At 38.5% G+C, this 8,332-nt stretch overlaps 1 protein-coding gene across 9 annotated transcripts in view; it reads left to right on the top strand.

Annotated features, from left to right (window-relative positions):
- The first annotated feature begins 430 nt into the window (after window positions 1-430).
- Window positions 431-8,332, top strand: part of CAMTA1 (calmodulin binding transcription activator 1) — an 877,916-nt gene continuing 870,014 nt past the window's right edge. For all 9 annotated transcript variants that reach the window (XM_034753730.1, XM_034753728.1, XM_034753726.1 and 6 more), the window contains exon 1: window positions 431-470. The gene's annotated coding sequence lies outside the window, so the exon portion shown is untranslated. The remainder of the gene's footprint in view (window positions 471-8,332) is intronic.

Genomic DNA, 8,332 nt, shown 5'->3' with positions numbered 1-8,332 from the left:
TGCTGCTATAAAAATGTTGCCAGAAATGATACCCCAAGCAACATTACTATATTGCCACAATTCTAATGGATACCAGGCCTTAGAAAGCTGGCATTGCTTCAGTTTATATTCAGTTGGCATTCAGAACGTTACCTTTTGTGATCATAAGGGATAGATATTTGATGGTTTTTAAAATGAAATCTTAAATTCTCCCAAAGTTAATTGGTTTTCCTACTGCCACTTGCCATGGAAAGTTACCTGCTCCTCAGTGGCAAGTAGGTTAGTGGATTTTTCAGGTCTTGTTAATTTGATTTTACTCTAACAATTTCCCCCCTCATGTTAGATGCATCATATGTATTCTTTTCCTTCTAGATGATCATGGGAACAGCAATGGCAGTCATGTAAAAATCTTTTTACCGAAGAAGCTGCTTGAATGTCTACCAAAATGTTCAAGTTTACCAAAAGAGAGGCACCGCTGGAACACTAATGAGGTAGCTAATTTTGTTTCTTTTGATAGCACTTTTCTTGGTGCTTATTGGCTGTTTTCTTGCTCAAGAAGACTCAGGAAATATTGTAGGTGAAATTGTTAATATGGAAACCCATGACCTTTGGTATCTAACAGAAGCTGACTGACTTTCTGAGACACTTCTGTTATTTAATGAGCTTTGAACTGTGCTAGTTTCAAAAAGACAGAATGAGCATGCTGACTAATTTGGTAGGAGTCTGTTCTGTTTGTATATGTTGCAGTGTTTCTCAAAGGCGTAGTTAAACTCAACATGTGTCTGATTTAAATGTTCTTACTGTTGTCAGGACTTAATGAAGATATGGCTTTGGTACTGTACTAAACAGTATTGTTTTAAAAATGTGAAATTACTGTTAAAATGGATAATGATAGACTTCCTAGCAGTAAAGCAATACTTATTCCCCCCTTGCAAAATGGATTTGAGACTTAGCTAGCTTAGCAACTACTGAGAAACCCTTAAGAGCAGAGGATGCAACTAATAAAGTATTTCAGACCTGCAGTCCAGTTCTAAAAAGAAAGCAGGAGGTAATTCTCTGATTGTGCCTGTGTAACTCTTGTTAACCATAACAGGATTTTTGTGGTTGTTGTCAAGACATGAAATGTACTCATTCCATTAATATTCAGTTGTTTAGGGGTACAAATTGAAACTTAAAGTACAGTCTGTTTGTGTGTAAACCATTGCCTATTGAATCTCTTAAGTAGTAAGGGTGCAAGTTATATCTTAGTACCCTCAATATAGTTTTAGATATGAATTGTTTATTCAAATAATACCTGTCATATTTATGGAAAGTTGTTTTATAAGAAATAATTAGTTGTGGGGAAAAAAACCCAAATATTTTAGTGGATACCGTAATTAAAATTTGACTCACTGTAATCAATTATTTGTATCAAATTTCAAAAGGTTTTAACTAAAAATGAAACGACAAAATGTACATGACAGCAGGTGATCACTCAAGCGCAAAAACAAAAATCTTAATTTGTAAAAATCTGTTTAGCAAAGTTGGAAACATGTTATCGCTTTTTGTCTCAAATCTAATTTGATCTTGCAAGTTGTAATTTACAAAATATTGTAATGAGATTAATTAGGTCAGGGTTTTTATTTTTTAATTGCCATCAAAAATTAAAAAATTTCTAGAGCAGTGCTCAGTATCATGCTTACATATGTGTTGTCTCACATGAATTGGGCTGTAATTTGCAACTTAGTCATTAGGTTTTTCTTTTTTAATTGACTTTCTTCTGTGATAGCATTTATATTTGCAACAAAGCATGAATTAGTAGCAATTCCTATGGTTTTAAAAGATGCTGGTTTTAGAGAAATATTTAGGCAAGTACAACTCTTAACATGGCTGGAACAATAGAGCAGTATTTTATCTTGAATGAGCTTGGTGATTTCAGACACTTCTCTGGATTACAAAGCCATTAAAAAGTGTAAACTTTGTTTTTTCGTGTCACGTCATTCATACAAGACTATCACAAAAATCTTCACATAATGCTGTCGTTTGTGCACATAAATTGTAAACTTTAATTATAATATCTCATGCAGATAGCATCTATAGTTATAGGAGTTCTGGGTAAAATTACCCAGTAGTCAAGTTTGAGGGGGAAATGATTGAATATGGGGTGAACTAGAAGGTGTGTGGAATATGATTTGTCTTTCTGGTGCTCAAAAGGTGTAATAGGCTAGGAGAAGAGATTGAGAGTATCGTCTGAATGTGGGGTATGTGTCAGTCATTGTTGGAGCTGTGTTCAAATCTTTTAATAGTACTTGTCGTGGTATAATTGATGCAAGTATGTCTTAAACTATTTGCCAATAAAATTAATTTTAGCTACAATTACTATAAGTGATTATGATAATCTTCTCAGCACTACATTGTCTGTGGAGAATCAGTTTAGCTTAGTCTTTTGGATGTGGACCTTGACACTGTCATCTGTACCTTTGTTACCTCTGAAAAGTTATTACTGTAGACCATCACAAGTGATGTAAGGATGAGATTCACTGGCAGCGGCCAAGAGACTAATTCTGCCCTTGGATTAAGGCTCGTGGTTTCCATTAATTTCAGTGTATATTGTACTGCTTTCAATTTATCTCGTGAATGTATTTAAAGGGTTGACCTTTATGGGTGGTCATAGTGGCCTGGCCTTTGTACCAAGAGAAGAGAATCTTCTGCATAAACTAAGTTTAGCAGCATTAAATTTTCTTCAGCAGAACACAGTCTTAAATATTGGTGTAGATGCACAAAATTATATACTGTGAATAATAAAATCAGTAGGATATGAAAACAGTGAAAGTGGGGATCTTGTCCCTTTCTCCATGACTGTGGTTCTTATTCTGAATTAAGTAAACTTCGACATTATTATATTTCTTGTTTAAGATTAACTGATTCTGTCACCAAACCTTGATTCCATATCATTGTATAAAATTATTGTTATTGAGAGAACATTGTGAATTGACAAGTACTTGACACAACCAAAGATTACTTTAGTCTGTTGTAGATTATCTTCTCCTGACTCTGTAACTGTATTTTTTGTACTCCTGCAAAACTACTTTGGGGATATTTAACTTAATTTTAAAGAGCAAAACACAGTTTCTCAGCTATTTAATATTCAGTACATAGACAGGTTTTTTAAAAACTGGGGTTTTGCAAAAAATGCAATAAGCAGTTAGAGAAGTGGGGCATTTTAAAATGCTTAAAATTTTTTATTGAGATTTGATTTCAGATGATTCAGTTTTAACTAAAATAATGGAAATATATTTGCTTATCAAAATCTCATCTATTTTTAAATCAACTTCATGGTGTTCTTATATTTCATGGTGAAGAAAGTGTTCCTTATAAATTCTAATTTTTTTTACTAGAGATTGTAAAATCATCACTTTAGCCAACCCATTTAATTATGGCTTTACATTTTTGAGATACTGAGACACTGTATATACATTGCTGTTTGGGATGGTAAAAGTGGGATTTCATATGAATTCTCAGTTAAGCCCAACATCATAACTATTTTTTAGAAAATGATTTTGTGAAACTGGATTTGAATAGCATTGTTTTTGACTATTAATATTTGTGAAGTAGAATTTCTGTTCCTCTTGTTTTTACTATACAAAGAGGCAATGTTTTCCCCTTCAAACTGATGTTTTTGTAGATATGCTTGTTCTGGAAAGATAGTCTCTCCACAACTAAACCTGAAGCTATATCCCATTATAAGACCAATTTTTTCATACAATAAAATCCTGAAACTTCACACATTGTGTCATCCTTTGATAACTTTTTTGAGAAGTCTGGAAGAAATCAGAAAAGGAGGGTTAAAGTTGTGATGGTCTGAAATTTTACCTGAAGTTCTGTTTTGGAGTATATTTATTTCCAAAATGGTTGACCTAGAAACTCCTCCTCCTTCCACAGGAACAGCAGTGTTCAGGAGATGCTCCTAGGACTATGGATTAAAATAACTCTGAGCACCAGTTCTCGCACCAGCTCAGGGCAGTTTTCTGTTTGTGAATAACATAAAATGATTCCTGATCTTTCTTCAAGAAGTTTTTCCACAACATTCAAAACACATCATTTGCGTGTCAAGATATCATAGCTCAATTGAGAAACATTTACCATTTAATTTTTCAGTTGGCCCAGAGGACTTTTAAGAATACATTTAAGAATACATTTGAAAGAATAGATTTTTGTTTCCTTGATAGCTAGATAGATGTAGTTATGATACTTAACATCATTTTTCTTCAACATATTCAATTCAGAATTATTTTGCTGTTCTCTTAATGCATTTGTCAGTTTAGAATGGATATGAATTAGTGTAAAACTTAAACTGTGGTTATATTTTGAGCATTTATTTATGTATAGAAAGTGAGAAAGAATTATTGAATTCTTAAAACCAGGTAATCTGGGAGACAATATCCTCAGAGCAGCAAAGAGTCCTGTGGCACCTTATAGACTAACAGACGTATTGGAGCATGAGCTTTTGTGGGTGAATACCCACTACTTCGGATGCATTTTCAGAGTGCACCAAGAGTATTTTGGTAGTCTTCTAATGTTTGAAAAGCATAGAGGCAATAATTGATGGTGTTAAGCAACTTTTGTAGTTGTGTTTTGGCCTCTAAGAAGTTACTAAAAATGGTTGCCTGTTTAAATTGTGAGTTTTTCGGGACAAAGACCATTTTGTTCTGTTTTTAATTTGAGATTCCTAGGGTACTTCCTGACCCTGAAAAATAAGAGTACTCGTGACCACCTACTCCGCATAACCATTTGTTAAAGCCAAAATCCTGTGAATGTTGTGCCAGTCTTTGATTAGTCAGCTTTCAGCTGCTTATTTTTGTAGGTCTTTCTGAATTAGTGTCTTGTGTTTTGTAATATTTCGTTATATGAGTCAAATCACCTGTTGCTACATAATTTGCCAAGAGATTTTTAAATGCTTTTAAGCTACATTTTCTGGTTCACAATAAATATACAGGTATGGAAAATCCATAGAAAAGTTGTTTGGGGAATTGGAAAAAAGAAAGCCCTGATTAATATGCATCAGATTAAACACAGATCTAATGTAGATCTAATGTAGACTTGATATTTGTAATGTCCGTGTTTTTAATAAACAAAAATACATTTAGGCCGACTCTCACTGAACCTTAGCTATAACCACAGTGCTACACATAACTACTTTCAGAGTTAGGTACAGTCAAGATGAGTGGGAGCGACCGAATCTATCCCATTGTAACTATTCCTCTATCCCCCCCCCCCCCCCCATGCAGAGCGCGCGTGGCTAACAGGGCACAGTCGGCCGGATGGTGCCATTTACATGGGGCTCCGACAGCCACAAAGAGCCCCTCCTCCACTTCCCCCTCCTCTCCCCTGCAGCTGAGAGCACTCCCTCCCTGCATTCACAGATCACCAGCCGGCCGTTCACACCGGCAATCTGGAGCTCCTCCCCCTGCTCCTCCTCCCCAGCACGCTGGTCTGAGCGACAGGGTAAGGGGGTCAGGGGGTCGGAGAAGGGGCAGGGAGGTTCTGGAGGGGGCAGTCAAGAGACAGGGAGCGGGGGGGGGGGGGGAGTNGGTCTGGGGGGGCAGTTAGGGTGGGGGTGTCTCAGGAGGGGGCAGATAGGGGACAAGGAACAGGGAGGCTTAGGTAGGGGGTGGGGTTCTGGAGGGCAGTTAAGAGCAGGGGTCCCAGGAGGGGTGGTCAGGGGACAAGGAGTGTGGGGGGATGTTTGGGAGTTCTGGGGGGGGCTGTCAGGGGACAGGGGTGTGGAGAGGGATCGGAGCAGTCAGGGGACAGGGAGCAGAGGGGTTTAGATGGGTCGGGAGTTCTGGGGGGGGCTGTCAGGGGGTGGGGAGTGGCTGGATGGGGCGTGGGAGTCCCAGGTCTCTGTCTGGAGGTGTGGATAAGGGTTGGGGCAGTCAAGGGACAGGTAGGGGGTAGGGTCCTAGGGGGCCAGTTAGGATGGGGGGAGGGTTTCAGGAGGGGGCAGTTAGGGGACAAGAGGCAGGGAGGCTTAGGTAGGGGTGGAGTCCTGGGGGGCAGTTAGGGGCAGGGGTCCCAGGAGGGGTCAGTCAGGGGACAAGGAGCGGGGGGAGGGTTGGGGGTTCTGAGGGGGGTGGGAAGTGGGAGGGGCGGGGCTAGGGCAGGACAGGGGCGGGGCTAGGGCGGGGCTCCTCTCGTCCTCTTTTTTGCTTGCTGAAATATGGTAACCCTACGTATTTTTTACAGTCTTCGATACAACTCAATTATGCCTTTTAACTCAAACTTAATGAAAAGCATGAAGTAATTCAGATTGTTCCTTGTTATGTGTAGTTTGTGGAAACAGCAAGATGGCTAGTGTTCTAAAACCTTTTACATAGTTGTACAACAGCCAGTACTTACAGGGCTGGAGTATTTTGACTACACAAACTAAATCAGCTCTGAACTCTCCTGAGAACAATGAGAATATTTCTTTGACTAGTTGCTTATTGCCTATGCGGGAAAGGCATATCAAATGGCATTTGATAACATCCAAGACATGTTAAGTACAACTTGCATTGTATTCAGTCTAGTCGTTTGGTTTTTAAAGTTTGGTTTATCATGTAGTTAGGACTGTCACACGGTTACAAAAATTAATGACAAGATTAAAAAAAATCATGATAAATTGCCAATTTAATTGCACTAAACAATAATAAAATAGCCTTTAAATATTTTTGGATGTTTTCTACATTTTCAAATATATTGATTTGAATTACAACACAGAATATAAAGTGTACAGTGCTCACTTTATATTTTTGATTACAAATATTTGCACTGTAAAAGATAAACAAAAGGAATAGTATTTTTCAGTTCCCCTCATACAAGTACTGTAGTGCAATCTCTTTGTCATGAAAGCGCAACTTACAAATGTAGAAATTATTTTTTTTACATAACTGCATTAAAAAATAAAACTATGTAAAACTTCAGTGTCAACAAGCCCACACAGTCCTACTTCTTGTTCAGCCAATTGCTAAGGCTAGGTCTACACTACCCCCCTGAATCGGCGGGTAGAAATCGATCTCTCGGGGATCGAATTATCTCGTCTCGTCGGGACGCGACAATCGATCCCCGAATCGACGCTCTTACTCCACCAGCGGAGGTGGGAGTAAGCGCCGTCAACGGGGAGTCGCGGAGGTCGATTTTGCCACTGTCCTCACAGCGGGGTAAGTCGGCTCCGATAGGTCTAATGCGTATCTTAAATCGACCCCCCCTCCCCAACCCCCCCACCCACGGTAGTGAGGACCTGCCCTAAGACAAACAAGTTAGTTTACATTCACAGGAGATAACACTGCCTGTTTCTTATTTAGAATGTCACCTGAAAGTGAGAACAGGCATTTGAATGGTACTGTTGTAGCCAGCTTTGCAAGGTATTTATGTGCCAAATATGCTAAACATTTGTATGCCCCTTCATGCTTCATCAGCATGGGAGCATGTCCTCTGGAATGGTGACTGAAGCATGAAGGGGTATACGAATGTTTAGCATATGAATAATTGACATCAATATATTTGAAAATGTAGAAAAACATCCAAAAATATTTATAATAAATTTAAATGGGTATTCTGTTTAACAATGCAATTAAAACTGCGATTAATCACGATTAATTTTTTTAATTTAGTTAATTTGTTTGAGTTAATTGCTTGAGTTAACTGCATTAATTGACAGCCCTGTGTAAAGTATTCCAAACTCTAACTTCTTATTGAATCAAATAATCTACTGAGGTCCAGTGTAGCATTACGAGGAAGAAGTGGCTTCTAAAATATCAGTACCCAGGGATGCTGTGCCTCTTGGCATGTAGAGTGTCTTCCTGTCTCTTCCTAGCAGAGCTCATTAGGTTGACAGAAGCTGGGGATACCTGCTGTTAATCACAGAAACAGCTCTCTTGAAGCTGTCTTCGTAGTTGAATGCACCACAGAGAGATTTATCTTCTTCAAGCGACATCAGAGCCATAGATTGGCCATGTGTTCAAGAAACAGTGATATTTACAAGTACATATGTGCATCTTTCTTTAAGTAATACCAAAGACACTGTGCTATAAACTCCTGAAGTTAATTTTTTGAATGCCAAACCAATTTGACAGTAGAGAATACTAAATTTCCCCCATAGAAATAGATTCCCTCAATTTCCTAACAAAATCCATCAGTACCTCTCATATTTAACCTTTACCTTCCTGCATGGTAAAGAACCTCAGCTCATGTCCAGTCTTTTCATCCCAGTGTTCAGGTGCTTCATGAATTACCACAACTCTGAAGATGGCCCCTGAAAGCTGTCACTTACCAGTTGAGGTATGTATTGACTGTCCAGTCAGTGTACTCCAGGTCAAATCCTGTTCAGCATCAT

The sequence above is a fragment of the Trachemys scripta genome, chromosome 19, assembly GCF_013100865.1.
Source record: "Trachemys scripta elegans isolate TJP31775 chromosome 19, CAS_Tse_1.0, whole genome shotgun sequence".
Lineage (NCBI taxonomy): Eukaryota > Metazoa > Chordata > Testudines > Emydidae > Trachemys > Trachemys scripta.
Note: the sequence above shows the minus strand (reverse complement) of the source record. Positions and strands in the feature narration are given on the sequence as shown.